The sequence below is a fragment of the Epinephelus fuscoguttatus genome, linkage group LG16 (genome assembly GCF_011397635.1).
Source record: "Epinephelus fuscoguttatus linkage group LG16, E.fuscoguttatus.final_Chr_v1".
Lineage (NCBI taxonomy): Eukaryota > Metazoa > Chordata > Actinopteri > Perciformes > Serranidae > Epinephelus > Epinephelus fuscoguttatus.
The window spans coordinates 33,489,477-33,516,123 of record NC_064767.1 but is presented as its reverse complement, the minus strand read 5'-3'; the positions used below and the strand labels follow the sequence as shown (position 1 = coordinate 33,516,123).

The window sequence follows — 26,647 nt, the reverse complement described above, 5'->3', positions numbered from 1 at the left end:
CCCAGAGTTCCTCCTGTCAATTAAAATATACATCACCCTGCCTGCCCTTCAGCAGAAAACACAAAAAGAATTTATTTTGTCTGTGAGGAGAGAAAATTAGTGGATTTTAAAGGTCAAAATACCATCAAGGAGGCTTTCCTGAAAAGTAACAAGAGGACATGAAAAGGGTGCACCTGAAAATATTAAGAATTCACACAAGTATTACTAACCTACCATATAACCAGAAGCATACATCTATCTATCAGAAGCATACATCTATCACCTCTCTTTGATGAACAGACTATTAAATCATATTTAGAGGCCATATGCTCACGTCATCTTCTGCAATGCCAAAACTGCTGACGGGATCTTCAGGCATGAGCATGGCATCAATTTAGAAAATGCTATAAGGTGTCAAATTTAAGGATAAGCTACAAAGCAAAGGTCATCAGTATTCACTCAAAGAATCACTTGGGCCCATGAGCTCTGGACCCACTTTACAACATGCATTTAAATGCATCTCGTAACCAACTGTATCTCGGGCTGTGCTCGTAAATCCAATCTGACGCTCTACACAAAAATGAGTGCTGTTGTTCAAGGAAATAGAGCGTTTTATTTCTACATAAACGTACAATTGTTAGGCTGATCACAAATTCACGCCACTTGGCACTCTGCTGCTCCATCTCCCCAGACACAGCACCCAGAGTGCAGTCAGTTACTCCCAGAATGCAATGCTCCTGATTACTGAATGGTACAATGCAATGGCGCTCCAAATTTGTAAATGGTCCAGTTTGTGCCACAGTGTGCTTTGGCACCAAGAGTAAAAATTTCTGAACACACTCTAAATATAATTTAACCTGGTTACATTTCCACCTGGTATTAATATTGTCCCCAGCATCCACACTGAGATTCGATTGAGATCTGATTGTTCTGTCCAGCTCAAACAACAAAACGCAGTCCAAACGGGCGCCTATCCCAGCCGGGCAACAACTTCTATGATAAGACTAAAAGTTTGAATTATTTCTTTAAATGACAATTACATAAGATGCACATCATAATATTGGCTGCATTTTCAGAAGAAATATTGGTGTAAAAATAGTGTGCCGTAGTGTTAACATCAGATAAGAGAGAGACCATCGCGTGCCCCGCAGCTTCAGCGTCAGGTGAGGGAGGTCAGGTGTTTTTTTACTTGTTTTTACGATATCTGCTTGTACTAACCACAGCATGATTAACACTTCATTTTGGTTATGTATAGGCAATGGAAAGCTTTGTTAAGATTAGCAAAATATCATGGTCTTGGTTGAATTCTGAAAATATCAATGCTGACTTAAAGCGTGAGACAGGGCATGTTAATGATTTACCACATGTATTAAAAAATGCATGCATGGAAATTTACACGGCTGATACTACAATGTATGTCTCTGGGGAAAATGTTGTGTTAGGAAACAAATTGTTGCAAGAGGAGTTGATGTTAGTCTCTTATTGGGTGAGTGAAAACAGGTTAAAGATGAATGTTTTAAAAACGAAGAATATCATGCTGGGCTCTAGATATATGCTAAGATCTAATCCTGAACTCCATCTTGTTTTACAGGGTGCTAATATTGAGCAAGTTAGAGAGGCCAAATTATTGAGTGTGATTATTGATGAAACACTTTCGTGGTCATCACATATTAATAGAACAGTGTCTAAAATGAGTAGAAATATTTCAATGATAAGAAGGGCTGCACACTTGTTGTGTGGCTCAACGGTTCAACTAGTATTGCAATCTTTAGTACTATCCTGTCTTGAGTACTGCCCAACAATATGGTCTAGCGCTTCAAAACAAGACTTACATAAACTCCAGATCACTCAGAACAGAGCGGCACGCCTCGCACTCCGCTGTAATGGAAGGAGTAGTGTTGAGTGGATGCATGGAGTACTGTCTTGGATGAAAGTGGATCAAAGACTGGCATGTAGTCTTGTGACATGTCTGTTTAGTATTTATCATTCTGGTAAACACAAGAATTTGTTGTTTCTGCTACAACCTATAAATGCTAGACATTGCTATACCACTAGGCATGCTATTTGTGTTCACTTTACTCTACCACTACCAAGATCTAATGCACTGAAGAGAACTGTAATGTATAGAGCAATAGCATATTGGAATAGGCTCCCGCCAAATATAATTAGGATAGACAATAAATTGAGATTTAAAAAGAAATTAAAAGAAGCCATTATTGGTAAAGAAATTGTGTTTAGTTAGCAAGTTGAAATTGCATAACTGTAATGATGTTTTGGTTCTTTGAATGAGGTATGTTGATTGTACATTAATAGTTATTAGAAACACTGAGTTTTTCTGTTTGTTTTGTTTTAATTTAAGTATGCATTTTGTTTTTGTATTTTATTGCATTGTTTCATTGTATTAAGTTTTTATTTTGATTGTACTGTACATATGAGTGTCTGCACCCCAGGAAGAATAGTCTTCACTTTGTGAAGACTAATGGGGATCCATAATAAAAACATAAAAACATAAAACATGTTTACTTAAATATTTGGCCAAAATACAATCTATCTCTACCCAAAGGTTAAAGTTTGAAACCTGACTCTCCTCACGCAGAATACTAACCCTGGTCCCTGATGTTAACCACCCTACATTGCCCACAACTGCTGTGGTACAAGAACAAACCATTTCCTAGACAGGAGAAAAACGTTGCTGCCATTGACCGCAATCCAGGCAGCAATTACGTTTCCTTCAAAATCTATTTGGCAAAAGCATTTAGTAGTATATAAATGTAATATACAGGAGTTAGGGCTGATGTCACAGAGTGAGGAGGCAATCTGGGCCTCTATTACAATTACCATAGGATATGGTAAGTGTCATTTCCTGATGTGTGTGGGTTTAGGGATGACACACGCCATGTCGCCACGCCGACATGTCTCTCTCTACCTCTCTATAGTTGTGACTCCCCTTTAGTCCTTGTCACTGTTAAGATTAATACACAAGTCAGAGTACTGTTAGGGGACTGCTGTGCTGAAGTAAGGTACAGCATGTAAGTTTCAATCACTATCACACTGGACTGACGTGCCGTGAAGCAACAACACTGCCTAACATCTGTCTGAACACCTGTATTATGGTGCACTAGGGAAAAATCTACACTTTAGTGTGCTTGATTAAAGAAATAAAGAAGACAGCATCAATTATAAAATCATCATGTTTCAGCAGCTACAGCCTTTCTAAGAGCAATGTGCCATCTGTAATATGCTAATTAGTATAACTGTGCAGCACACTGTGCTGTGGGTGTAACGTGGCCTCATTAGCAAAAGTAGATGTTCACAGGGTGTGTAGAGGGTGGAAACCCTTGAAAAACCCTAAGCCCTAACCCTGACCCTAACTTAATAGATTACTATCTGACTGAATAGTTTGCTTTTTAGATAAAGAAACAAAATAAGTTGGCTTGTACTTGATTGTACAATTGTACCTAATAAAGTGGACACTAAGTGTATGTACTTTGTATAAATATTGAATTTATCACAGCTGCAAGGTGCTGGAAAAGCTTGAAGAGGCACTTCTAAAGTGCTCAAAAAGTGCTTGAATTTGACTTTGGTAAAAGTGTAGTAAGCCTGTGTTTAGGTTTCAGTAAATTCAAGAGGTCAGCATGCAGCATCTCCCTTATTTTATACAATTCATTTTTTTATTGCTGCAGCTGTATAAATACACAGACAACAGAAAAATAAAACCGACCCCATTGAGATAATGAGGTAATCCATACATCTATTCATCCATTTTCAACCACCTATCCAGGGCCAGGTTCTGGGGGCTGCAGGCTAAGTAAGGTATTTCATACATCTCTTTCTCCAGGCACGTTTTCCAACTCCTCCTGGGGGATCTCGAGGCGCTCACAGGCCAGATGAGATATATATCCAGCAAGCATGTTCTCAGTCTACCCTGGGGCCTTCTACCAGTTGGACATTCCAGGAAAACCTCTGACAGGAGGTGCCCAGGAGGCATCCTGATGCCCAAATGCCCCTTTCAACGTGACGGACAAGCGGCTCTACTCCAAGGTTCCTCAGAAAGTCTAAGCCTCTCACCCTATCTCTAAGGCTGAGCCCAGCCACCCAACAGAGGAAACTCAATCTGGCCGCTTGAATCTGCGTCCTTATTCTTTTGGTCACTACTCAAAGCTCATGACCATAGGTGAGGGTCGGAACATAGATGGACTGGTAAATCAAGAGTTTTGCCTTTTGATTCAGCTCCCTCTTCACCACGACGGTCCAGTGTAACACCCATATCACTGTGGATGCCGCACCAAACCACCTGCCTATCTCACACTCCATTTTCCCCTCAATTACTCCTCTGAATCGAATCAATGTCATACATATGCCATAGCATGACATTCAAACAACACCCCCCCCCCAATGAAATGTGAAGACAATAAAACCCCCACAAAATAGCATTTAAAGCCATATTCGGACGCAATTAGTTTAACATGGAGGCGTGGGGTAAGTAATTATTACCAGGGATTTTAATCCTGTCTGAACGCGCCATGTCTGTAATCGTTACGGAAAATGTCAGTAAAAATTACAGTGACTTTTACCTTCTGTAAAATGGCCCGGAGAAAATACCTCGGGTAATATTAATCCCGTGTGAACGCGATCCTCTGTGAAAATGTATGTAAATATTTCGTTTACAACCATTTTTCCACATTTATAACTAGTTTTCCGTGTTTTTTCAATGATGGAGGCGCTTGAAGAAGCATTCAGTGTTGTCGGCACTCGTGATAGTGGACATTCTTCCAATGACTGCATAGCCCTACGTAGGAGACCAATCAAAAAGGTCGAGAAGAACGCACTTTTCAGAGCCACGAGACCTCTGGTTGTGTTAGATGGGCCTAATATAAATCCATATTGCTAATTGTTGTGTACACACTAGGGATGTAACGATTACCGATATTACGGCAAATTTCAGTTAGTTTTTACACAGAAAGAATTACCGTTTATTCATTCATTCATTCATTCATCTTCTAACCGCTTCATCCTCTTGAGGGTCGCGGGGGGGCTGGAGCCTATCCCAGCTACATCGGGTGAGAGGCAGGGTACACCCTGGACAGGTCGCCAGACTATCGCAGGGCTGACACATATCACACTCACAATCACACCTACGGGCAATTTAGAGTTATCAATTAACCTAGTCCCCAATCTGCATGTCTTTGGACTGTGAGAGGAAGCCGGAGTGCCCGGAGAGAACCCACGCTGACACGGGGAGAACATGCAAACTCCACATAGAAGGGCTCCCACGCCCGGGATCGAACCGGCAACCCTCTTGCTGTGAGGCGAGAGTGCTAACCACCACACCACCGTGCCGCCCGAATTACCGTTTATGTTTAATTTAATTTCATTATTGCGGTGGATTATCAGGATATGTAATAACAGCCTCATTCAAGTCTCGCGATGCAGGCTCTGCGTGAATGCGTACCATGTGTAAACACAAAGAATGATAACATGGCGGAAGATGGTGACAGCGGCACGCAGGACACCCCCCCCCCCCCCCAAACTAAATGCACAAAGTCTGAGGTCTGGGCGTACTTTGGGTTTCTGAAGAATGCCGAGGGACAGCTGGTGGAGGACAACTATCCTGTATGCAGAACAAGCAGAAAGAAAGTTGCTGCGAAAGGTAGCGATGCTACAAACCTGCTGGCTCATCTCTGTGACCGTCATCCACAGCTTTACAGCCAATGCAAGTTATGCCATGCAAACGTCAGTTATTGTGTGAGGGACTTTGGTTTTACTGAGGTTGTCATAATGTGTAACTCTCGACGCATACGGGACATTTGAGCCGTATCTGTCCTCCTAAACAGCGACAAGGTTTTCTGTTTTCATTTAAGACACTTAGGAGCTAATACTAGCTGATTAGCTAATAGCCGTATTAGCAGCTATGTTGCTAACGGCAAAACGAAACGGAGCTGAAACACTGAGCAGAGCCGACAGAATATAAACCGACGTAACGTAACGCTAATTAAGATCAACTATGATTGAATCACTATGATTATGGTTATTGTATGACGAGCTAGAATCAATACAGACGGCCAGTTATGCTTTCTTGACATAAGCTCAAGGAAACATAAAATGCTGCCGTGTTAAGCTCTGACCGAGAGCATGCACTCCTTTTCTCATACAGGTAATCCTCTGACTCACATGCACACTTCTAATGTGTGAATTATTCTGTGTAATGATGACTATTGCCTTTAGAAGTTTTTTTGGTTTCTCCTGCACATTTATGATATCTGTACTATATATTGTATGTCTTTTGTTCTACTCTTGTATTGTTTTGTTTTATATATATTTTTCCTCTCATGCTAATAAATAAATAATATATAAATTGTTTACATATTTTGCTGACTGTTAAAATGCACCAGACAAATAAGCTTTGCTCCTGTAATGTGTTTACATATTTTGTTAATTTAAAATAAAATTTTCTGTTGCTGTGCCAATCCCTTGCCCCTTTAATGTGAAAGTTTCATTTTAATATAAGATTTTGGCTGTTAACATTTTGGTATGATAAGGACGTTACAAGATTTAGTGAAGTTATTTCAATGTATCTATTTTTTGGACATTTTACAGCGCTTAAAAAAAATAAAAAATATCGCAATATTATCGTTTACCGTGATAATTTGGTCACTATAATCGAGATATCAAATTTTACTATAGTTTCGAGCAGCGCAACCCGAGGCGCGCTCAGTTTGGTAGTTTGGCAGACCGAGGTGCGCTGAGATGGGTGTGGCGGCACAGCAGGGGGAGGTGTCAACAGATCCAGCTTGGCGCAGTGACAGTTTCGTGCCAAAAGCCTTCAACGAAGGTGCCCTTAAAGCTCGCCAGCTGAAACCAGGTCTACTGTCAACGCAGGCGGAATGCAGCCGGTGTAAGCCGAAGTTTGGCTGACCGGCGGACAGTGCGCACACGTCACCAAAACCTCACAGGCAGGTTTCCAGAATATCAGGCACATTAACGATGCAATAAATAGCCACAAAACCACTATTCAATGCAACTATCTGCAATCAGCACATAAATGTATCTCTATATCGACTGTCCCGTCACATCTGATGTCAGATCAAAGGGGATTGGCACCGTTTGGCACGCGTAATGGAAACCCAACCTGATTTGATTAACACAGCTGCAAACTAATGAGTTCACATCCCTCTCAGCCAACCACAAACAGCCACAGCATCAGATAGGGAGTATATATTCAGCACCTGTCATCTTAGAAAAGTCAAAAGAAAAGAAACAGAGTGAGACTTCTTTGCATCATCAGCCTGTGGAGGTCTGCTCGCAGTTCCGTATATTCGGACACTGCGAGCTTGGACCTCCCGGACCAAAACATCAGTTTCCTCCTGGGAGAAGTTTGGCCGTCTGACGCTGCTGCTCTCTTCTGCCATGGCGAATTGAGTAAACTCTCATTACACCTTCGCGCGGCGCATGTAAGGGCGAGGAGAGGGGCTCATTTGATTGGTGTGATGTGTTTAAAACCCACTCCACGCCTCCTCTCCTCCTTCTTTCCGACTTGCACAGGTAGGAGGGACGGAGGTGGGACAGACGAGTAGCTGCCCAAGGCTGTGCCAAACTTGCAAAATCCGCCTGGCCACACCCAGTTGGTGAAGCGCAGGTGCGCTGCACCCCTGCCTCGCCCGGTCTGCGAAACTAGAGCCCATAGTATCATTTTATACCAAAGGTGAAAATAAGGTCAGTTACACAAGGTTTAGATAGCAGGTAGTCAAATATCAGATTTGGCAACAAAAAAGGACCCATAAGAGGTGTTTTGATAATTTAAGTAGTTTGTGCGTAAGTCAAGCCTTGGGAGGTTAAATGAGGGAGAACGTTCTGGGTAAGGGTGACCAGACCGTTCGAACAGATGTGCCAAGTTTCGCAATAGGAACGGTTGTTTATGCCAGACAGACAAAGAGGCGTGTCAGCTGGCGGCTGGGATGACAGCCAATGTTTATACAGATTCTGCTTATGCTCATGGTGTCTGTCATTTGTTTGGAGCATTGTGGAAGCAGAGAGGTTACAGGAAGTCAGATGGCGCACCTATACAGCATGAGAAACAGATAAATGATTTGATGTCAGCAATGATGCGACCAAAAGAACTCGCAATCGCATCAGTCAAGCGCATCGGAAAGGAAATGATGCGGTAATAAGAGGCAACAACGCGGCAGATGAGGCCGCCAAAGAAGCCTCTAAGTGCAAAAAAGCAATATTGGCACCAGTAGTGTCTCTGGAACCTGTGGTCACACCAGAGGACATTATACTAATACAGAAAGAAGCAGGTCAGAGCGAGCATAGTCTATGGCTCAAGAGGGGAGCAACACAGGACGAGAAAGGTCTTTGGAGATCTCATGAGGGACTCATAGTTGCACTAGTGGCTCTGTTAACCATTTTAATCTCAGACACCCATGGTGTTACACACTGTGGGAGGGGGGAAGTGTTGAAAAAGATAAGACAGCAGGGCTATTGGTCCCCATACATGCAAGCAATGGTTGAAGAAGTACTGAACTGATTTGTGCTGAAAACAATGTCTGAAAAGGGGTGAAAACCCCTGTGGGACACATTCCAGTCCCGGAGGGACCCTTTAAACACTTGTGTATGGACTATGTAGACATGATAAAATCTGTACATGGCAAACGATACATGGTGGTAATTGATCGCTTCAGCCAATGGGTTGAGGCAACTCCATCTAAGACCCTTGGAGCGGATACAGTCATTAAGTTCCTCACCAGAGAGGTCTTACCACGGTTTGGCATCCCATCAGAAATAAGCTCAGATAATGGCTCTGCTTTTGTTCAAAAAGCGGTGAAAGGAGTGTTGCAGTATCTGAAGATCAAACAAAGATTAGGTAGTGTATACCATCCAGCTAGCCAGGGTATAGTAGAGAGAATTAATGGAACCCTGAAAGCCAGAATCAGTAAGATCTGCGCCAGCATGAAGCTTAACTGGGTGGATGCGCTACCACTCGCACTAATGAGCTACCGCATGCAAACTCACAGAAACACGCACCTTTCGCCTCACCAAATGCTTACGGGACGATGCATGCCTGTCCCACTAGCAATAAGGCTGCCACACAAAGGGCCTAATCTGGAACAACTGCAAATGGAGTTGTCTGAATACATGACACAATTAACTGCCATCCATAGATCTATATATTTGCAGGAAAAAGCGAAGGAGCCAGAAGCCGACCAGGAGGCCGAGAGACAGGTGGTGCCAGGTTATCAAGTGTACCTGAAGGTATTCAGGAGAAAGAGCACGAGCCAAGAAGGGAAGGGCCGTACACTGTGGTGAGGGCTACTCCAACAGCAGTCCAAGTCGAAGTAAGCATCTGAGCCATTGCACCAAGGTCCAGGCAGTGACAAAGGGCAATATAAAACTGAAAAACAATGAGGAAAATGATGTGGTTGTTGGCGGGAGTAATGTGCAGCCTGGTGTTGCAACCAACAGGCAACCTGGGGACAAAGGAGGGTGCTTCAAGGAGCCTAAGTCAGACTCTGAAGACAGGGAGCACGGGACATCCGCTGGAGTCGCAGCTGCTCCAGGAAGCACCGCACAACCATGATCAAGATAAGTATGATGCAACCACAAAATTCCCAATTCACACTGTGTCGAAACCCATGCCAGCATTCTCAGATCATTATGACCTTAAGCTATTAAGTCAGGAGCAGGTTGACAAACGAGCGAAGAGAGATCTTCACACTATGTGGAAATGGACTGGAGTAGTGATCATCCCCGAAGAGATAAGAGGGGATGGAACAAAATGTGAAATAAATGTTGAACTAAATAAAACAACCTTATGTAGAATGACGTCAGGGGAAGAAGAGATAGAAATGAGAAGTTACTCATGCCAAGTTCATATATTACCATATCGTATGTTTTCTTATGCATCATCATATTCAAGTTTAAGAGTTTCGTACACGACCATATATTCATGTTAGTAAGGAACACTGGTTATAGTTACAGTGCCATATATCCTACTCACATTCATACAAGCATAGGCGTTCATTTACCATACATTATCCCTGCGAGTAACTTATGATAAAATCATAAAGAGGAGGGACTATGTAGAGGCAGATAATGTATCATTTTATACCAAAGGTGAAAATAAGGTCAGTTACACAAGGTTTAGAAAGCAGCTAGTCAAATATCAGATTTGGCAGCAAAAAAATGGACCCATGAGAGGTGTTTTGATCATTTGAGTAGTTTGTGCGTAAGTCAAGTCTTTGGAGGTTAGATGAGGGAGAACGTTCTGGGTTAGGGTGACCTTACCGTTGGAACAGATGTGCCAAGTTTCGCAATAGGAATGGTTGTTTATGCCAGAGAGACAAAGAAGATAGAAAATATTGACGCACGAAGTCCAGCTTTAGGAACAAACAAAGGAAATCAGGAGAACTTTAGATTCCCAGGGAATACGACCCAAGCTCGTAACTTTTCTCTGTGGTTCTCCGAGTCTCTTCATTTCAGTGTTCACTCATGTTGAGCATTTTGCTTACATTAATCATTAATTATTATCCATCAGCTAAATGTAACACATCCAGGAAGTAACGTAGCACGCACATGCCAACAGGGAGGTGACGCCGGGGCGCAAACTGAGTTACCATTCCCATCTTTGGTAGAGATTTCTTGTCCCATGCGAATCAGTCATTTATTTTACAGACATCCTGTGGTAAACTGACATTAGTCCACATCCCGATGTAAAATTAATCCCGTCCGAATAGTACTTAAGTCTTGTGTTCGATTTATCCTGGCTTCATATAAGTAGAGGAAATCTTCAATAGTTGCTAGGCTAATTATACAACGTAAAGTGCCATAGCCTTGTGCTGATAACATTACCATGTTATATTAGTTTGGGAAACATGTTTAATATAATAAGACAGTTGTTTTGTCAGTGAACCTTGTAAGCTGTAATGGAGCCAAATTTTGTAACATTACCTTTGTTAAATGTTGCTGTTGTCCCTGACTTCATATGAGTAGAGGAAATCTCCGCTAGCCGCTAGGCTTATTTATACAATGCAAAATGCCATAGGCTTGTCCTAATAACATTAGCATGTTGTATTTCTGAGGAAAATGTTTCCAGCAAAGGACAAGTGCTTTGTCTGTGAGTCTTCCGAGTCACGATGAAGCCGATTTGTGTACTTGTAATAAAAGTGTCATTTTAATGTGTGTTTTGGGTGTGTTTTGAATCCATTAAACTTTATAGCACTTCACAGTAATCCCCACCGCTGACTCATGTTTTGGAGGTGTAACTGCAGAGTGACACAGACACACCACCGCACAAGTATAAATGCTTGCAACTGTGTAGGCCACATACGTAGGCTCTGCATAAAGCTGACGCACAAGTATAGATCCACCTTAAGCAACACTTTCACCTTCACATCTCTAACGTGACCTCTATCTGTAGTATATCAGCAAGAGTCTGACTGACATTACTATGTTAATCACCAAAGTCCTGCAATTAATGCCTCTGTCCTAAAATAACACACAGTAACACATGCTCAGATTTTACCACCTAATTACCCAAACACAAGTTGCACCAAAACTAAACTGTAATCAAAACAGAAATGGATGGGCAATCAAAAGCCAAATAACCCCCCACCAACAGTGCTGCAGAAACGGCAGGGAATAATGAATACTTCAATCATTTTCTGAATTAAAAGCCTTGTGACACAGACCCAAGTTAGTCCTATGGCAACAGTATTTATTTTTAAATTGTCTCCATATCATTATTTCTATGTACGTATTAATTACAGATGCAATAAAACAAGTTAATCCTTTGTCAAGCTGCATCTACACTTAATAAGGCAGAATACAAAGAGAATAATGGGAGAGCAAAGAGGACAGTTCAAACCACCCTTTAGTCTGAAGGTCACTTTCTCTTTGGTGTTTCAAGTAGTTGTTTTTAAGGTTTTGTTTTACATATATTGTTGTTACAACAGATATTTTTCAAGGTTTCATTTCAAGTTCATTATCTAGCTGATTAGAATTTTGTTATTCATTATTATATTATTATTCATTAGTTCTTAGTTGCATCGCTTGTGATTGGCCTTTAATGACTGATCAGATGTATTCTTATTGTTTTCTTTTTCCTTTGCTGACTCCTGAGCTACACTAATGCACTCTGGAAGCTGTATTAGTTTGCATGTTAGTGTCAGTGGTGTAGTGGCTGTATGTCTTTTAAATGTTTTCTTTTGACTCATGTCTTTTAGGTCTTGGTACATTTTATTATGCAACGTTAATGTACGCAATTATTTATAAAGTCATGAGGTTATTCTGAACATTGATTAACTGGCAGATTACTTTTCCAATAATTCATTATTATTTTCTGTATGCAAACCAAGAAAATAGTGAAAAATACCAATTGTAAGGTGACGTCCTCAAATGTCCTGTTTTGTCCAAACAACCACAACATATGTGACACTTAAAGTCCAAACCCAAACCATCATGACCATCACGAAGAGCGGCAGCAAAGCCTCACATTGGAGACACTGGGTCAAGTGAATTTTGGGGATTTTTTGCCCAAAAAAAATCACTAAAATAATGAATTAATTATCAAAATAGTTGCTGATTAATTTTCTGTTTTCGCTCAAATAATCAATTAATTGACTAATTGTTTCAGTTCTAAAAGTTACATAATCCAATCTAATCTATGCTACAATGACGACATAAAGAGGAAAAACAGTAAAGGGTAAAGAGTGGAAAGCGAGACATACTGATAACTCAGTTTTAGAGGATGGATGAGGTCAGGTCACATTCAATTAAATTATGTAGCTGTCTGACGAGGAAAAGAAACAAGTGAATTGAATAGTTGACAGTTGTTGTTAAGCGTTTGCTTTGCATCTAGTGATATGGCCCAACCCACGGTGTTCTGAGTTATTGATAGCTTACATAAACATTGCTTGGAATAGTCCACCTTCCACCCTCTCTTCCCTCTTTCAATCACTTTCTCTCTCACACACAGTCCTACTGCAGTCAGCTCAGGTTTGGGTGGTTGATTAGTGTATATGAATATGACTGATCCCCTCCAGCTCACCCAAGGTCCCATCGCATCCCATCGAAGCTTCCAATACTCTTGGGTAATTATCACTAAAGCTTCAAAGCCTCTAATATGGTATTCAGAAAAGCCCTGATAAAAAAGAAAGATTTTTTTCTGTTGGACTCTGTACAGATTTGTTAATAACACTCAAATACTTCAAATATGTACTTCAAGTATTTACATGAACGAGGGATGCACAATATCATTGGCACGTCATCGGTATCGGCCTATATTGGCTTTAAAATGAACTATCATGAATCAGCATTGTCTGAAATAGCAGTTGGACTCGCTATGTGTCTGTTGTGTCAAAGTCTGTACCCCAAACAAACAGTGTTTCTCTCCTATTAACAAGCATAGCGCTCCCCTTCTGTGGTTAGGTTAAAAGAAAAAGTTTGGTTCAGATTTAGGTGGGGAGGAAGCAGTCTTCATTTACTGTGGCCAGAGTGAACAACAAATGGATATGTTCAGTTTGCTGGTCACCAAAAACATGAGCACATTCAATAAACACACTCTGGAACTGGATATTAGGCGATACAAATAAAACTGACCTGTCAGGATAATAACAAAAATCAACCTCATGATGACATCAGTGTTTTCTCAGATTGGATTTAAGGCTTTAAATTTTAACACAATGGAGCAGAAACACTGTGTTATAAACTGGAGGAGAGGTGTTTTAAAGATGTGAGCTGCGGAGGATCTCACAACAGTAAAAAGATATCGGTTGCACTGATGCACAGCTAGGTTCCAGCTTGGTACATACCATGGGCTAAAAGTTAGCTATCTCAACCATTTGACCACTGTATTTTTCATTGGCATCTTGTGAATCACCAAACTATACGGAGGTGTAATCAATTAATCGGAGGGTTGGATAGCTACTGGAACTGGACTTATCAATAATGTCTGTGTGCAGGAATCCCTGACCTGAACTGATTCATTACACTGAATACACTTACACATATACTTTGCATGTATCAGTCTCTCTAATCATCACAGTCTCTTATATGAAGAAAAACCTGTTAGGGATAATTAAGTCCTCTAAAATATTCTTTCTATCACAAAAAAGTCAAATTTATAAATATGGAAGATCAGCAGAATTTTTTCTCTCTGCAGCTGCCACCCGACAACATTAGAATCAATTCATATTGATTGTAGCCTCCCTCAGCATTACAGTACATGTGTAAAATTAGTTCAGTAGCTGGTGCATTCACAGTATTTTACACCCATTTATGTTTGAATTGTAATAAGAGCCAAGAAAAGCCAAAGTGCTGCTTGTGTAAACCTCTCTGAGGAAGAGAGGAAATGAAGTGATGCGAAAGGAAATGAAATACGGCTGCTGATTAAAGCACAGACTGCTCCATCCAGTCTCTTCTGCAGATACGTACAGTATATTATCTGCATCCACAGATGAAAAGGCTGCCGGGGTTATGTCTTGATGGTACAGTATGTCTTTGTTTGAGAGAGAGGAAAAAAGCACGGAGCAGACAAGTGGGTGAGAACAGAAGGAGTGAGGGTGAGAAAAGTGGAAAGTAAGTGAGGGACAAGTCAAAAGAGCGAGAAGAAAGAGAGAGAGAGACAGAGAAACATGGCTGTCAGCATGTTTCCTGCTATTCTGGAGATTAAACAGCTTTCAGCATGTCAGCATACACTTAGACTAACATCTCTCTCTCTCTCTCACACACACACACACACACGCACGCACACACACACACACACACACACACACACACACACACGCACAAGAACGCCAGAAATGTCCTCAAATATCTCCTTGACACGGGGGTTCATCGACAGCAGGGGCTCAGCTGATAAGAAGGAAGAAAAGCCATATATCTCTGCCAGCACACGCACAGACACACAAGCATGCAAAGATATTAAATCTGGCAACATATACATGTATCACACATCAACATGTAACATATCAGCAGGTCATCTGAGAGGCTGCAGAGTCTTTCTTCCTTTTCCTCTCTTTCACACAGAAGGCCAAGGTAAACTCTACATGTTGCTGCTTTGATGTTGAATGGTTATTACATTATAATAATAATCTGTTTACATCTTTCTGAAACTTTGTGAATCTTTTTAATGCTGGCTTGCATGGTACAGTGTTGGCTGGCTGCTAAAATTGTTGTTATTGTTGGCCACTGATTAGAAACCAGAGACAGGCCTGACAAAGTTTGAAAAATAAAAATCTACAGCGAATAAATTATAAAAAGCTGAGATACCACGTTTTTTTTTTTTTTTTGTAATGGCTCCTCCATTTTCACACAGGAAGTGCTACAGATGTTTGGTGGATTATTTATCAAGCAGGTAAAAGCTTTTGACATCTCTGCCAGAAGGGTTGATAATAATTAATAAATAAATAATTTCCCTGCATCTGCAACCCAGGTATCAGAGAGAAAGCATATTCCTCCATCTTCCACACATTTAGCTTCCACTATGCTATTTTTTTGGCCAAGTGAGCACCAAGGCTGTGAGGATGGCAGAGCTGGTGAGTCAGCTGCTCCACTACTTTGATCAAGACTGAAATATCTTGACAAATATTGGATGGATTGCCCTGAAGGTGTTAATGGTTCCTAGAGGGTGCATGCTTATGACTTTGGTGATCCTCTTCTCCTCCAGAGCCACCATGAGACTGACCATGTTGGTTTTGACCAAAATCTGTGACAACTATTGGATGGACTGACGTGAAATTTGGTTCAGACATTGATGTTCCTGAGAGGATTAATCATAATAGCATTTCAGTTAGGGCCACTTTAGTCAAAGAAAGCTTTATTTTCATTTGCAGTATTATATTAACGGTATGGCTCTGTTCTGGGGCCTACGCAGAAAGCCTAAGGCAGAGAGAGAGAGCACACCTCTCTGCCCTTCCACACACCTACATGGAAAGCCTTAAGGCAGAAAGAGGACACTGTGTCCTTCCATGTGCTTACATGGAAAGCCTTAAGGCAGAGAGAGCAAACCTCTTCACCCTTCCACGTGCCTATGCAGAAAGCCTGAATCAGAGAGAGCAAACCTACCTGCTCTTCCATGCGCCTACATGGAAGCCTAAAGCAGGGAGAGCAGCAGCAAAGACCTCCCAGGAACAGAACAGAGCAGCATCAATGACAAACAAAAATTACATTGTTAACTCAGACACAGCAAAAGGAGGAGCTGGGGTGGAGGTGAGTTGCAAAGCGGCTTGCAGAAGAAGCAGCAACAGTAGGCAGGCCAGAGCAGTTGAAATAGGGCACTCTAAATGAGATTTGCCAATTGGTTGCATAGAAAGTAATCATGTGATCTCTCAGTTGACTCCCTTCCATCAATGAGCTGATCTATCAGTTGATTGGGCTGCTTGAGATTAGCTGCTGTAGCTGGGATGGGAGCTGAGCTTGACATTGTGTCCTGCCTGAACTAAGGCTACACTCAGTTTGTGATCCCCTGACTGTTTCTCAAGTGCCACCATTGTGTCAAACGGTTAATTTACAACTGTGCTTTTACTGTACTTAGTATTTAGTGCTAAGTAGTAAACATTAGCATTCTAAACTAGATGGTGAGGATGTCAAACTTGCTCATGTGAGAAACATTAGCATTCTAAACTAGATGGTGAGGATGTCAAACTTGCTCATGTTTCTCTCCTGGCATTGATTAAAGCCGTAAAACTGATCACTGTTGATAAAAAAAAAATACATTTTAAATCCCTTCAAGCCTTAAAATGGTTTAGATGTAACTCTGTAGCTTTGCCTTTTTAAGTGTGCACAAATCTGTAAGTATGCAAATTAGTCCTCACCTCTGTTTCAACCAGCAGCTCGCCTGCAGCTTGAGCGTACCTGCTGATGTTCACTCTGACCATTGCTCTCTACAACACCAGAAACAGTAATATAGTTGTAGATAACATGAGCCCATGGGCTTACCTATGTTATCAAACAGCTAACAATCTGCTGTAATATCAGATAGACCTTGTTTCCAATAGCCAGCTCTGATGAGTTGAAGTGAAAGTGAAACTTAGCTTGCAAAATACAGAGACATAGCTACACCTGGCTTCTCCCTGCAAGTTGATGAGATTGGTTCTTAATATATATGATGCATGAAACCCTGGCTGTCTGAATCAGTGTTTTGGAGAATGTCAATGTGTACAGCCTCACAGAACAGCTAGCATGACTATAGACTCTTAGCTATATTAATATCGAATTCCTCCCTGTTTTAGACATGTTAGCACTACCTTTATTAAGGGTGATGCATAAAATACAGGGTATGAAACAACAACATTTTAAAGCTCATAACTATGAGCATTCGATTCAATTGCCTTGAGATAACTATGACCTGGATAAATGAGAATATCCACAGGTATGAGTACAAAACATAAAAACAGACTCTGGAAATATACCAGCAACCACTGATTGAGTTCCATGATGCTCCTCTTTGAACCAAACATGTTAAGGGGAGGCTTTGTTTTGCTGAAGCACCTGACATTTGGCCATTTACAACAGTACAGTCAATCCCTTCGTCAGTTTTTTCCTTATTTTAATGGCTCCTCTGTCTGTGTAAGTCTAAACTGGTGGCACAGGCTGAAGAGAACCTGCAGAGAGTCTAAATTAATTTTCTTCTTACGTAACCTTCATTTTGCATTTATGAATACATATGGCAAATGTAAGCAGGAGATTAAGCAGCACTTAATTTGTTTAAATTATTACTTTTTTTCAGTTAATGAAGTTTTAAACTATGAAAATTTGTTTTCCTACTTATGAATGTCCAGAGGAGACACCTTCAGGTATGTTTTGGATACACTAGAATTCAGTTTGTCAATTTACATAATTTCTGTGCAGCAAGTTATTGTTTTCTGAAGTGAAGAATGAGAAAACTGTTTTTAAAGGTTAGAGAAATTTAAAGACTTAACTTTATTACTACAACAGACAGCATTACTGAGTGAAAAATATAACTAATTTAAAAGTCAAATAATCACACAGTCTGTTACACATATGCATCCCACCTTGACTGATTTTGTATGATGCAGATGAAGGCTGAACCAGTCGATCTTAACCACTTTAAGTTCAGCAACACATGAATTTACAGCTAGAAGCAGCTCTGAAATGCTGCGTTTGTGGGTTCATACGGGAAGACGGTGTAACAATATACATAGAGTCTGGAGGTAAAAGCATTTCCATCGATTGGAAATAATCATATGCTGATTGTTTTTGATGCCATTAAAATAAAATGCAATCTTTCTTTTCAACATTGATTTTCTTCTGACGCTGGAGCAAATTCATCACAGCACAACAGTATTCTTCACACCAGCTTTACACAGCAGTAACCTGAGACAAATGTCTCTAAAGCTCCACTAAAGACCAGCCTGAGATTAACCGCAGGGACACACATGTTGGCAGGCAGGTCTACTGAGACAATATGATGATTTATGAGTGTGATTCCAGTTTTGACAGTGATGCCATAGACATGAATGTTAAGTCACATGCAGACATGAGAGACTTGAGAGTGTGATGCCAGGTGCTTCATTGTGCATTTGGTGACTGCAGGGGACAATGTATGTACCTCAATAGTGGGAAAAGCTCATCAAAAAGCCCCCAATTATTCACAAGCTCAGACAAAAGGAGAATCTTAATCTACACTAGCCTGTCAGCTGTGACCTCACAGCAGAGGTTTCTGGCAGTTAGACAGGAAAAATAAGCAATTTGATGACATTGCTGTGAAAATAACCTACAGACTAATCCAAGAACGTAAAACGTCCTTAGCTGTAACGTTACAATATGTATCGTGATATGGTACATCTTATTTTCAAATTATTTTAGGGATATTTTATAGGGGTGTAACGAAACATTGATCTGGAACAACATATTCATTCTATGATCAACAATCCAATAATATCAATGCAAAGTGAAAAAAATCAATTTAATATCATCATCATCTTTAAGATATGCTTTTATTTTGAAATTCCCATCGCATGTCTGAGTCACCATGTACATCCAAGAACAGCTCCATTTTACACATTCAAACAGTGCTAGTGGCACAGCACCAGGGAAATAATGGTAAGCAGTCAAGAAAAAGACAATAAGGATAGTTCATGATTTCATCTCATATTGATCACAGACCCCTGAATTTAATCAAACTGAAACTGTATCGTGGCAGACTTTGTGATACTAGCAAATATTATATATTTGTCCAAAGAATCAATCTAAAATCGTATGTTGATGAAACTTGTTATTCACACCTTAAGTATCTAAGCCTTTATTTCTAAGACTTATTGAGGAGAGGTGACAAGACAAGGGGAAGACGGAGACGCAACACAGGTTTCGCAATGGGCACGTCATCAGCTATTTCAAGGATAACTTCTGCGTTTTTCAACCTGGAACCTATTTTCTCATGTATTGGTGTCTAAGTTACTGATGTGAACAACAATTTTTGACATTGGTCCAATATTGTACGTCCATTAAAAGTAATTGTTTTTGCCACAGACAGGCTCAGATTGTTATTTTAAGTGGCTGAAGTGTCTCTTTACCTTTCACTTGATCCAGTCTGCGTCATTTGTCTTATCAAGCAGAAGTCTCCCTCTGAAATCTCATGAGATGTGACTTGTTTCAGGGAGAGAACCATGGAGACTTAGTGAGGGAGAGAGTAGTAACAGGAACAGTGAAATTGGGAATAAATTATTTTTTACTTTTTTACTAAGTGAGCCCAATGTGAGTAAGAGTTATGACTATTCTGATCATAGGTTTCACTTCCTCCACAGTCATCTCCTTATCTGTAGTTGACAACAATGGAACTCTGGTCTTATTCAGAATTCTTTTCAGGTCACTAAAGCAAAACGGTTGCTAACCATTGATATAATAATGATAATGACTAGACAGGAATTTATGTGTTTGGATAATGGAGCAAATCAAATACAGCGGAAACGCCTTGTGATCATGTCTGTCATATTGATCACTATAAGCACATGATTATTATAATTGATTTTTTTTTAATCCTTTTCATGCAGATAACCATCTAATTGACGTGTATATTTATTACATAAAAATAAAGCAATTAAATTGACAGTTCTGCTTTTTAATGAATTTTATTGATGGTTTCAAAAACACAGTACAGCACACAGGGCCTACTTAAAGGGGCATTACATGATGACTGAGCATTATCAATCCACTTGCAGAGGGCAGCTTTGACAACAGGTGCTTTCCCAATGCACATTCATACTGTTGTTTGAGTAGACTACACAAAGTACCCTGTGGAGCACCAGGTTTTGTTAATGCATCTGGTTGGCACATTTTTGGCAGTTGTCATAAGCATCGAGGAGACTACGTTTTTCATTGAGAGAAAATGACTTTCTTTTTCTCATCATGATTTCAGTGTGCTTGCAGCACCAGCCTCAGGTACAGAAATACTGTAATTTAAATGTTTTTTTATATATAGCCATGTATGAAAAGACCCAAAATCAATACTGTAAGCAGACTACATGATTACTATCAGTGAATTATTGAAACAGCATTTGTGTAGGAATGATTCTGTCCCAAGCTTTTTGATCCATAAAAATGGGTGATCACTGTAACCCTTACCACTACAAGCAGTTTCTACTGTACCTGAAAAATAAAGGTACTTGATTACATTGAGTGACACTAATGGGTGTGAAATCTGCCACGATACAATTTCGATTTGATTCAATTAAAGGGACTGAAGATCAATATGAGCCGATATGAGTAAATATCCTCTCTCTCTTTTTCTTGCTTACCATTGTCTGCCTGGTGCTGCACCACTAGCATTGTTTGAATGTTTTAGGAAGGAGGTACGCTTGGACAGAAATAGTGACACAGACATGCCATGGGATTTTCAAATAAATGTATATCTTAAAGATGATGAGATACACCAGTGTTTTCACTCTGCAATGATAACATTGGATTATTGATCACTGAATTGATATATTGATCTAGATCAATGTATCATTACTATAGACTGTGTGAAACAGTGGACGTTGTTACTATGACTTCATCCATTGGTTTGTGGACTGATATTTTGAAGCCTTGAGTTTGCCATTTCAAAAGCGCCATTTTGTTTTTTGGAGCCAGAAGTGACCATATGAGGTGGAGCTGTGGAGGAGTGAGGGGTGGCTCTGTCTCATGGACTGTAGCGACTCCTTGCGTACAGCCTGTCACTCAGTCGCCATCACCCATAAATGTGCATAACTTTAAGCCTTAATAAAATGTAAATGGGTGAGTTATATCAAAATTCATCTCCGTACGGTTGTCATGAGTGTTGAAATTAGCAATAGAGACCAAAACAGTTATTTGTAACAGAATATGAACATGAATTTCTGCTCTAATGTTGGGCATTTTAACATGGGGGTCTATGGGGACTGACTTGTTTCTGGAGCCAGCCTTAAGTGGCCATTTGAGGAACCGCAGTTTGTGGCACTTCCGTGTTGGCTTCAATTTTCAGCCCTGGAAGTTGCCTGTCGGTACACCCCCTGTGACCCTTAGAATATCCAACATTAGCAACCAAAGTTGCTATATCCTTATTGTTTGTGCAATCCTTCTTTAAATGTAAATGCTGTATGTAAAGAAGAAAGGTGTAAAAAATAAATTGGGACAGAGATGTTGCAATAAAAACTAAATGTCACCATATCCTTGAATAGGTAATGAAAAGCTAAAGAGTCCAGTTTATGAGCACATGGAGGTCGAGTTGAAATATTAATGCTACAGAGCACAGACCACTGTGTTACATTTCACTCTCAGTGGGTACAGTTGCCCATAGCCTTCATTCCATTTCCCTGTAGAGCATCTGAACACACACACACACACACACACACACACACACACACACACACACACACACACACACACACACACTGTAGGCCTACACCATTACCCACACTGCTGAGAGCTACATTATTCCCTCACCGCTTCGCAGGCCATGGAAATATTCTGAATTTACTAACCATGACCCAGAAACACACACATTCACTCCTTCAGTCCTGCCCCCCTTGCTCTGTCTCTGTCTCTGTCTCTCTCTCTCTCTCTCACACTCACTCACACACACACACACACACACACACACACACACACACACACACACAGTATAGATATGCATGAACACATACCACAGCTCTGGCACGCACACACGTACGCTCAGTTAAAAGCAATGTCCAATGCACAGCAACTCACATACTGTCTTCCACAACAAACGCATTCATATCACACACATCTACTGACCTCTGTTCCACACGTCAGTAAGTGCAGCTCATTCTGTACTCACTGAGCTGGATTTATGTTCTAGTCAAACGGCATTAGTCATTTATTTCAAAACACTTATCTTGGCATATAGCAGTAATTTTGTTCTTTCATTTATCTTTCCATCCATTTGCAGATATTCTTTTGAATCACAATGTTATGCAAGTTGCCTTTTATGATGTAAGAGCATCTTTCCCTGGTGCAGTGAGCGTTAACAGTCCATCTACATTTAAAAAAAGCTAAATTTAGATAAATCTGCCAGCAGCAAGGGCTCCACTTATTACAGTGAGTGACATAACACTTAAGAAAAACAAGACAAGAAGAACAGTGTTCAGAAAGTAACAGTTGTTACAGATATAGGAAACAGCTAACGTGTTTGATACAGCTGAGGTACACTATCCAACACACACTGTCACTTTCATGGATGATAGTTTTTGAAATACAGTTCACATGTTTACGCGCGTGTGCATGAATGAGAAATGATCCACATTGATGCATGGAGCAAAACTAAAGCATCTGTGAACAAACATGAATGTGTATGAGGACATTCCCTTGAGGATTCAGTTCGTGCACCACAGAGGTGGAGTGACTGCACAGGCTCTCTCTTGTCACACATCGTGCATTCATAACAGCACAGTGACACACACGGAGAAAGCAGCATTCCTCTTTGTCCTCATTCTGGCCTTGGACACACTTAAACAGCAAGATGTCTGAAGCACGATCAATGTCAGTGAGCTGCATTCTCAGTTTTACTACTCTTATTGTTGCTGCAGGTGCATTTATAGGCTAGTTTTCATAGCTACAACTGAATTCCAATAAAAACACCTCTGCCACTACTAAATGCCAAGAACATCCATACATTCGACTGAATAGTGATGTGAACATTAGTTTTATTGAATCATTACAAAGATGTATCTTCATTCTAGATTGTAGACTACAGGGTCTGCTGTGGCTCAGGAGGTAGAGTGGTTTGAGCACCAGCTCCTCCTGTTGAAGATTCTTTGGACAAGACACTGAACCCCCAGTTGCACCCAACTGGTATGACAACTTCTTTGCTATCTCTGTGTCATACATATATATATATATATATATATATATATATATATATATATATATACATATATATTATTTTTTTTTTTTTGTAAAGTCACATTTGCTAAAACTGTTACTATATCATGACAGTAGCACATGCAGGTAATCTGTGAAAAAAATCAGGTTGCTCTGTCTCCTCCTAGTGCTCCTAATGGCAATGTCTGAATGAAGACAACCAATCCAACCCAGGAGGAGTCACTGCTCATGCACACACTGTCCTGCCAAAAACACTATACACAACAAAGACAAGTAAACAGAGGAAGACGACAAAAAAACTAGCTTTAACTTCCACTTTCGCAGGAGAAGAACAGCGTCTTCTCTGATTGGGGTTTTTTTGTTCAGGTGTGGAGGATTCAAGCAAATGCCAGTAGAAGTAGTAGGAGGAGCTAGACTCTGTCTCATTTACCATAGTCTGGATATAGTGACAATTTTAGCAAATATGACAAAATAGCGTTTTTGTTTTTGTTTTAAATAACAGTTACTGTAACTTTAATGTAGAAAAGGCTACATAAGTGCAGTCCATTTACCAAATCCAGTCTGAGTACTGGCATTAGTGCATATTTGGAGTACTTCATTCCCATGGTTCATGAGGACAATGTCCGAAATTAAATCGACAAAAGACATGTCTGTCATGTCAACTGAAACACATCATTTGACACCCACAGCACAAATCCTCTAGTGCCGTGGGGACACTTTACCCATTACCACCTCTTTGTGTATTTCAGACACCATCATTAATTGTTTCATCCCATACTGAACACACAGTCATGTAAAGCTGCATATACAGATTTTTTTTTTTGGCCATGTGTGCAGCAGAACATCAACTGGCATATGATGACAGTAACTAGAAGGAGGAAGGTGAACTTCATTAATCTTGCAAGGGGAAATTCAATTTTATCCTCAGATATATATATATATATTCACATGCACACAGGCCTGAATACAAACATGCACAGAGAGGACCTATATATGTGCATTATGGAGACATGTCACAACGAGGGGGCTGTCTCACAGCAGGGTGCCCAGAGCAGTTTGGGGTTCGGTGCCTTGCTGAAGGGCACCTAAGCAGTGCCCACCAATTATGTTGTGAAGCAACACTTTTTGGAATTGAGTAGGCACGTTGATTTGATTTCTTCCATCATGGTATACTGGATTAAGCCCTGTACAACCTGAATGCAGAGATGTGACATCAAATCCTAAACTCTATTAATGTATTACCTATTACTGTACCAAGGTACAGTAGTGTTTGCCTGCGCCTCACTGTATGTAAATTGAGCACCCCCTACTGAAATTGTACTGTAACACATTATAGATGCAAGAGGGTGGGATATTTTCTAGTGCTATAACGTATCATCTTATAATTAAGAACAGAATTAAGAATTAAGAACATTTTGGCAGACAGTTGCCTTTCCACACATCCAGCAACTTTTAGCTCTCATCTGTTGAACTGCTGACAAAAAAATCTGGATTCTAACTTACTAAAAACTCCCCTATGTTCAACAGCTAGTTACTAACTTGGTTTGGTGCTACTGTTTGGCACAGTAGTGTGTTTGTCAGAGTTTCTTCACTGAAAACTGCCATGTTCTGTGGCTGGAAGTGATGTTTGTTAGCAGGAAAACAAAAAAACAAGCAAAAAAAAAAAGATGCTAAAATGCTCCACAGAGCTGAGGAAAACTGCAGGTCGGACATTGATAAAACTCTGGTTCATCGCTATGATATTAACAATATCAATAAGCCCAGCTTTACAGTAACTACTAGTAACTGATTCTGAGCTCTTTTTTGTGTTTGTCATCAATGTCAATTCAATAATTCAAAAATTAACATAAGATTTTCATAAATTCAGACCACATTTTGGATACTGTTTATGGTCAGCATTCTTTCACAAATATCCTTTCAATTAATTTACATTCTGTAACTATCTTCCTGTACAGTAGATTTCATTGTCAGTGGGAGGGTCCACCATTTCACTGCTGAATTTAAATTGCCTTAACACCCACAGGGGATTCACAGGAAACGATGCTATATGTAATACAGCATTTTTTATATTATTTCATCAGTATCAACCCACCTGTTTACTGTTCATTCACTTAACACAGGGCAGTAGTCACCATATACACTGAGGGGGACACGTCCCCCCCAATGTTCAGATATGCCCAAAATGCCCCCCCCCCCCCCCCGATATATAACTGAAACTGAAATACAACAACAACAAAAAACTTTTTTTTTCATTGCTATTCTACGATAGGCAATCACATACCAACATCCGAAATAATGTAATGATCATAATTATAACTAAACATAACAAATCCCCGTTATTATTACAATTGGTTCAAGTATTGCAATTCTGTGTGTGGTTTGTCCAAGTGGAGTTGTGGTAGCAGAATGCCAAGGCTGGATGCCATGGTTGCCATCAACGTTGATGCCAGACAGCTGTATGGGTAACGTTCCAGGCAGGCAATGTAAATTTGTCTCTCTATTCATCACTGAATAAAAGTGGAAAACGAGAATGTAATATGAGCGTTACGCAGGCTATATTTTAACTGTTTATTGTGATTTCGTAAAGTGTTATGAAATTTTGATGTCATGAATGGTTATTGTTTTGCAGTGTTGCACCGAATGTAACCACTTTATAATAGCTAGCTGGCTAGCTAACAACAAGACTGCGTGACGTTTGAAATTGGAAGTGTCTCTCATAATGTTAGCGCTGCATGTGTAATTTCACAGTGAGTCATCATGAACAAGAGTAAGGGTGGCAGAGACATTCCGCTTTTTTTTTTTTTTTTGGCCAGTCTCAGAAAAGAAGCAAAGTAAGTTAAGAGCTGTGAGAAAATGAGTAGTGTTAACCTATCAGTTGGATTATAGAAGTAACATTAGTTACACGGTGCAGTAGTGTTAGTACAAAAAATGAGTCAGTGTATCTTGATAGAAGAATTATTGTCATTCAGATCAGAAATGGTTTGTAGGCTATCTGATCAGAATGAAATCAGACTGTGGTCCAATTCATATTGATCAAATTCTTTACTAAAACAAAATGAGTTTGCTTGCTCACGTCCAAGTCACAGGCAAGTCTCAAGTCTTAACCTTTAAGTCTCGGGTAAGTCCTGAGTTACTGTTGTGAGAATGAAGCAAGTCAAGTTCCGCTATAAGTCAAGCTAGACAAGTCAAGTCATTGTTCATGTAAAGCAAGTCACCTGTGGAGTTGTATGAAATTATGGTGATCTGGTTTAACATTAGCTTTCGAGCTCACTTATGAGCAGCCAATAAGCTAATAAGTTAGCTAAAAAGACCCATTCAGGGTAGGTTCTGTAGTAACTGATAAAGTTGGATG

The 26,647-nt window shown here is 40.2% G+C and overlaps 1 protein-coding gene across 5 annotated transcripts in view; it reads right to left on the bottom strand.

The window, feature by feature from the left end:
- Window positions 1–26,647, bottom strand: part of smap1 (small ArfGAP 1) — a 190,508-nt gene that overhangs the window by 96,350 nt on the left and 67,511 nt on the right. The window lies entirely within an intron of this gene.